The 5,000-nt window shown below is 47.2% G+C and overlaps 1 protein-coding gene across 2 annotated transcripts in view; it reads left to right on the top strand.

Moving 5' to 3' along the window:
• Cad88C (cadherin 88C) overlaps positions 1-5,000 on the top strand; it is a 277,126-nt gene that overhangs the window by 151,212 nt on the left and 120,914 nt on the right. The window contains exon 3 of one of the 2 annotated variants that reach the window (XM_086540999.1): positions 4,743-4,794. The exons of the other annotated variant lie outside the window; for it this stretch is intronic. The gene's annotated coding sequence lies outside the window, so the exon portion shown is untranslated. The remainder of the gene's footprint in view (positions 1-4,742; positions 4,795-5,000) is intronic. 2 annotated transcript variants of the gene reach the window in all.

Raw genomic sequence — 5,000 nt, forward strand, 5'->3', positions numbered from 1 at the left:
TTATATATTTTTTAGAAAACAAATGAACTAACAAAAAATGTGTTGGATTTTGTGTATGTTTATTTTGTCATTTGGCCCTCGCACCTCGCCCCGTCCCTCCCCTTACTCCCACCCCCACCCCCCATGTACAGTCTGAGCTTTGGAACAAAAGTGTTTGTTCAAGAGCCGTTTTGGAGGAAGAAGGGATTGCACAAGAGGGGGAAGGGTATGCAAGCTGGGGGTTTCCTCAAACGAAACAGGGGGTGAGGTGAGAAGGAGAGAAAAAAAAGAGGAAGTGGAAAGTGGAGGAAAAGGTAGAAGTAGAGATAGAGGCATAGAGATATAGAGGTGGGTAAGAGAAAGAGAAAAATAAGATTGTGAAAAACGGAAGAAAGGACGGAAAGAGAGGGAGGAAAGTAGGGGATAGTGGAGGGTGGGGAGAAGGGGAGAAGGGGAGAAGGGGGGGTTGAAGGTGACTGCGAAACCGACTTTTGTCTCTGCGGCGTCGGTGTGTATGCGGTCACGTGGCCCATCTGTTTGCTTGCTTCGTTTGCTTAGGGTTGCGTAGAGCAGGATGTGTACATGCTGTATATGGATATGGTGTGTGAGCGTGTGAGGGAGAAGGAGAGGGTGGAACTGGGAGGTAAGGAACGAAGGAGAGGGAGAGGGAGAGGGAGAGGGAGAGGGAGTATATGTGAGTGGTAGGAGAGAAAGAACGTATAGCGAGGGCGAGAGGGAGAGCAAGAGTGAGAGCGATGGAAAGAGGGTGAAAAGGAATGGAAAGTAAAAGAGATAGAGAGAGAACACTAAAAATAAAGTAGATACAGGAAAGAAAAATAAATCACAAGCAAACAAGAGTGAGTCAGTAAACAAACAAACAGACAAACAAATAAAAAAAAGTTTGTGTATCCAAGGGTGTGAAAGAAGTAGGTGTAACGCTTGAGTGATGATGAGGCTCCATTTTCTTTTCTTCTTGGTCCCGCGCTCTGTATTCAGGTCTCGCGGCCGTGTGTCGTGTTTGGCCGATTATTGATTGAGGTTCGGGACTTATGGGGGACTAAAGATTTAGTCTAATGGGCTTTTTGAAGCGTAATTTATCCGTTGGCAGAATGCAAATTTGCCGGCGGAGAGAAATAGGAGGAAATATGACTTGTTAGAGGTACTTCTTGTGGGGCTTTGCTTGTGCATGCATAATGGTTTGCTGTTAGACTGCATGTTGTTAAGTATTGTGAGTTTGTATTTTGATGTGGCTAAAGTTTTTTCTTCTTCAGTTTATGAAGTCTTTAGTAACATTTTCCAACACATGCAAGCTGAGAGGGAATGGAAATAGAATACAAATTGGGATAGTAAAATAAACATGCATTTTATTCAACGCAAAAAAAAAAAGAAAAAAAAAAAGTTTCGCCTCACGACATGAAATTATTATGCCTATTATTTTCAAAGAAAGCCTCGATGGCCGTGTTATATATACAGCGACAGTAACTGTATGGGATGTGCTTACGGGTGTCGTCCCTCGGTGGACGATTGTGTTGAGAGTTAATGAGCCATATGTCTTGCGTAGAAGAGAGGCTTAACGAGGCCCTGGCAGTGATAATGGCATCTTTGTCCCTCGTGGCACTTTGCTTAATGGAGACGTCATAAAAAAGACGTCATCTCGCGGCTTCGTAACAGGTCTTCCTACACGGGCGTAGAACACGTGCGCAAGTAGTTGTTGGGGACAAGTATACACACAGGGAGGAGGAGATCGGAAAAGAAGAGCTGAGAGAAAAGAGAAGCACACGTCTACATGCACACACATGCATGCACGAACGAACACACATATACACGTGCACACGCAAAACTAATAGATAAATAGATAACTAAAACGAATATAACATTCCTCTTCCTCAACACACATACCCCAAACACCACAACAAACCACACACACCAAACACAAACATCTCCCCACCCCCACCTCGCCTTCCCTCGCTCATAAAAATACTCGCGCACACCGCACAGGAACAATAACATTTACCAATACGAAGAAATAATAATAATAGTAAATCTTAACCTATTGGCCCTTGTAGGGACTGCGGCGGGAAGGGCACGGAGCCGATGCGAGGCCCGTGGAACTAGTGGCAACACCCAAGCCGTTTCCTCGTCGTTAGTGTCACGCCAGACTCCCTTGGAGATAGATGGGTAGAAGGCTTTCCTGATGAATGTATGTAGAGATCGACACACGCATGCGCGCACACATGCACACAAGCACACGCACGAAGGGGAAAGAAAGAAAAAGAGAGAAAGAGAGAAAGAGAGAAAGAGAAAGAGAAAGAGAAAGAGAAAGAGAAAGAGAAAGAGAAAGAGAGAGAGAGAGAGAGAGAGAGAGAGAGAGAGAGAGAGAGAGAGAGAGAGAGAGAGAGAGAGAGAGAGAGAGAGAGAGAGAGAGAGAGAGATTCTCCTAAAACAGTCGCCCCTTGGCCTTTTGACACCAAAGCGAGTTACGTTTATGATACATGCACTAGTCCCTTGGTGATGAATCGAAGTCTGAGCGGCTAATTTTATCTCGATTTTTTCTTTTTAATTACATTTATTTAGTTTGGATCTTCTCTTTGTCTTTGATCGTTTGCTGTTGCTTCTTGCCTTTTATTCATCGTTTCCATGCACTACTATTTTTACCCGTCTTTTAATTTATCACAGCATAAATCGCTGCCGCGCTAAATGAAGTGAAACGTACGGGCGTCGAAGCTCGCACTCACAAAGGGACAGCCAAGACGACAGGCGACCACGCCTCTCAAACACTGCCGTGTCTCCTGCGCGGGGCGCCTGCGAGGACTTGGCCTGAGACACAAAGGTGCAATCTCTTGCTCCTCGTCCATCCTGCTCCCTCTTCCTCCCCTCCTACCCTCCTTTTACGTTCACCCTACTCCTTCCTCCTCTCCGCCTCTTCTCTCTTGCTTCCTTCCTTTTCTCCCCTCTTTTCATCCTACTCCCTCCTTGCCATGTCGTCCATCCTTTTCATTCTCACCATCCATCCTACCCCTTCCTTTCGTCTGGTCCATCCTTCACTCTCCTCTTCTCCCTCCTCTCTATCCCACCATTTCACTCCCTAATTTTCTATGAAATTCGCCCTCGCTGAAGAGGGAAAAGTTAGGCGAAAAGGAAGAGGAGGCAAGAAAAGAGAGAGGAGGAGTGCGAGGAAGAGGAGCAGCAGCGAAAAGAACATTAGTTTTCTTCTATTAAAACTATTAAAGATACCACTGCCACTAAGACACCGGCGACGACGACAGCCGAAGGCCGCAGAGGCAACAGACGTGGCAGGGAAGGCGAGGAAGGCCAGAGGGCCCCGTGTAAGGAGCCCCAGGGACACGACCCGAGGGAAGGCTTTGTTAGAGCCCAGTAGGGCGGGCCTTGCTTCCATCAGGGGCGCCCGAGAGCAGAGGCCTACTTCTCTCTCTCTCTCTCTCTCTCTCTCTCTCTCTCTCTCTCTCTCTCTCTCTCTCTCTCTCTCTCTCTCTCTCTCCTCTCTCTCTCTCTCTCTCTCTCTCTCTCTCTCTCTCTCTCTCTCTCTCTCTCTCTCTCTCTCTCTCTCTCTCTCTCTTTCTCTCTCTTTCTCTCTCTTTCTCTCTCTCTTACTCTATTTCTCTTACTTTGTCTGTCTGTTTGTCTGTATGAATGGATGGGGGTGAATTTGGGTGTGTTAGTGTATCTACCTATCCATCTATGTATCTCTTATTCTGGGTGTGTGTACCCGCTAGTTTTCCGGCTCGGCGGTGACATGCTGAGATTGTAACGTAAATAAGGGAAGGAGTGTCACAGGGAGACAAACCGCATTCGACGAACAAGTGAAGCAATTGGTGGGCGGCGCCGGGCACGGGGAGCAGCAAGGCTGTTTGGGTTTGTTTATCGTTACTTTGGACAAAAAAGACACCAAACACAAATCTTTGTTTGCTTGATGTTTGATATACTTCCAAAATATCTTTTCTGGCATGTTAAAGAATGAAAGGAAAACATACAGAGGAAGAGGAATGTAAATAAGAATTAGGGGAGGAAGGGATAAATTATGATAAATGATAATTAAGAGTAAAGAAATACTAGAAAGGAGATGAAGAAAAGAAAACCTAAAGAAGACAAGAGGAGGAAACTGGAATGGAAACCTCTGTCAGAGCCCGCCGCTTATTATCCCTTTGAGCTCTCAGTTCCCGGCGCCGGTTCGCCAGCGATTGCCTGCGCCGTTCCGTGGTTAAACGCCCATTACCCTTTGTTGAGCAAGCTTTACTCCGTGACTTTACGATAGCTTTTTGAGCCTTTACGACGCTGTCTCTTTTGTTGGTGTGGCTTTATCTTGCGCCATATCGGGACTGGCTATCACTGCGAGTGCTTTTAGGTGCTTGCGTCGGCGACGCTGTCTGTTCATCGCACAGCGGTTGCTGCTTCACCGTCGTCGTCGCCTGCGTCGGGGTGGGGGGGCAAGTTCCTCGAAGATGTTGTTCAGTAGCAGTAGCCAGCACATTATTTTCCTTCCAACTAAAGTGATATTTTCCTTGTTTCTTCACCCTTCCATATCTTGTTTAGACTTACCACTACTCCATTTGTCCTCCTCCCTTTCTTCAGCCTGCGCCCAGGACGAGTGTCCCGCCGGCCGAGTCATGGTCGACCTTGGATCGTGCGTGCGGGTCCTCGGAGTACCTGCTGGCGCGGAGGGACATCTCCCGCTGCACTTTATTGTCCATTATGAGTGGTAATTACGTGGCATTTTATTTGATTTCTTTTTGTTTGTATTCCAGGAAGACCGTGGCGGGGCTGCCGACGCCGTGATTGGACGGCAAACGCGGGCAGGTAATTGTCATGCTAAGTGTTGTTTAGCGGCGTCAGTCAAGGCTGTCGAACACCCGTCCGCCATGCTGACGCTGGCCGAAAGACGGCCGCTAATTGCGAGATGTCCGGCGAGTTTGTTCCAAAATGTGCTGATGCTGCCTCGGCTCTTTCCGCTCGTTTTTCTTCTGGGCGGCATGGAAGTTTTCTGTGATGGAATATAATAACTC

The sequence above is a fragment of the Penaeus japonicus genome, unplaced genomic scaffold, assembly GCF_977035675.1.
Source record: "Penaeus japonicus unplaced genomic scaffold, GWHDUDI00000001_assembly GWHDUDI00000010, whole genome shotgun sequence".
Taxonomy (NCBI): domain Eukaryota; kingdom Metazoa; phylum Arthropoda; class Malacostraca; order Decapoda; family Penaeidae; genus Penaeus; species Penaeus japonicus.